General features: G+C 30.5%; 1 pseudogene across 1 annotated transcript; it reads right to left on the bottom strand.

The window, feature by feature from the left end:
• On the bottom strand, nt 1–89 carry BDCG_17072 (annotated as a pseudogene). Its single transcript has one exon. The product of its transcript is annotated as a tRNA-OTHER (tRNA).
• Nucleotides 90–532: the final 443 nt, after the last annotated feature.

The following is a 532-nucleotide window of genomic DNA, read 5'->3' as shown; positions in this document are numbered from 1 at the left end:
TATCCCCTGCGGGTTTCGAACCCACGCGCCTTGGTTTCCCACACCAAGCGCTACCGGGTGGCCGCATTAACCATTCGGCCACCGGGGATGAATGTTATAAAAGAAGTATTTCTCTGTCAGACACTCTGTAATTAATCTAACACTTTTTATTATATAGCAGTATCTTGAAACAGAATATTAAGATATCTGATAATATTATCAGACATTCACAACACTGATTCATATACTTTTATTTATAAATGAAACTTCTGTTTCATACAATTCTTCAATCATTCATTGATATATCAATCTTGATTAATTAATGAACTGATGACATCTTTATTTATACTCAGTTTTACAAGCATTTTCATTCTTCATGATGAGTAGAGAGTGAGATCAGAAGTATTAAAATATATAAAAGTATCTAAGTATTTCTTCAGTGCTTTTATATTTGATTCTGTAGATATTGAAATTGTATAAGTTAATTATTAAATCTCTTCATATTGAAGTTATTGAGTTGCATGCATATCAGCTATTTATTGTTATTATAATT

This window comes from Blastomyces dermatitidis (genome assembly GCF_000003525.1).
Source record: "Blastomyces dermatitidis ER-3 genomic scaffold supercont1.5, whole genome shotgun sequence".
Taxonomy (NCBI): domain Eukaryota; kingdom Fungi; phylum Ascomycota; class Eurotiomycetes; order Onygenales; family Ajellomycetaceae; genus Blastomyces; species Blastomyces dermatitidis.
The sequence above is the reverse complement of the archived record's forward strand: the minus strand, read 5'-3'. Positions and strand labels throughout refer to the sequence as shown.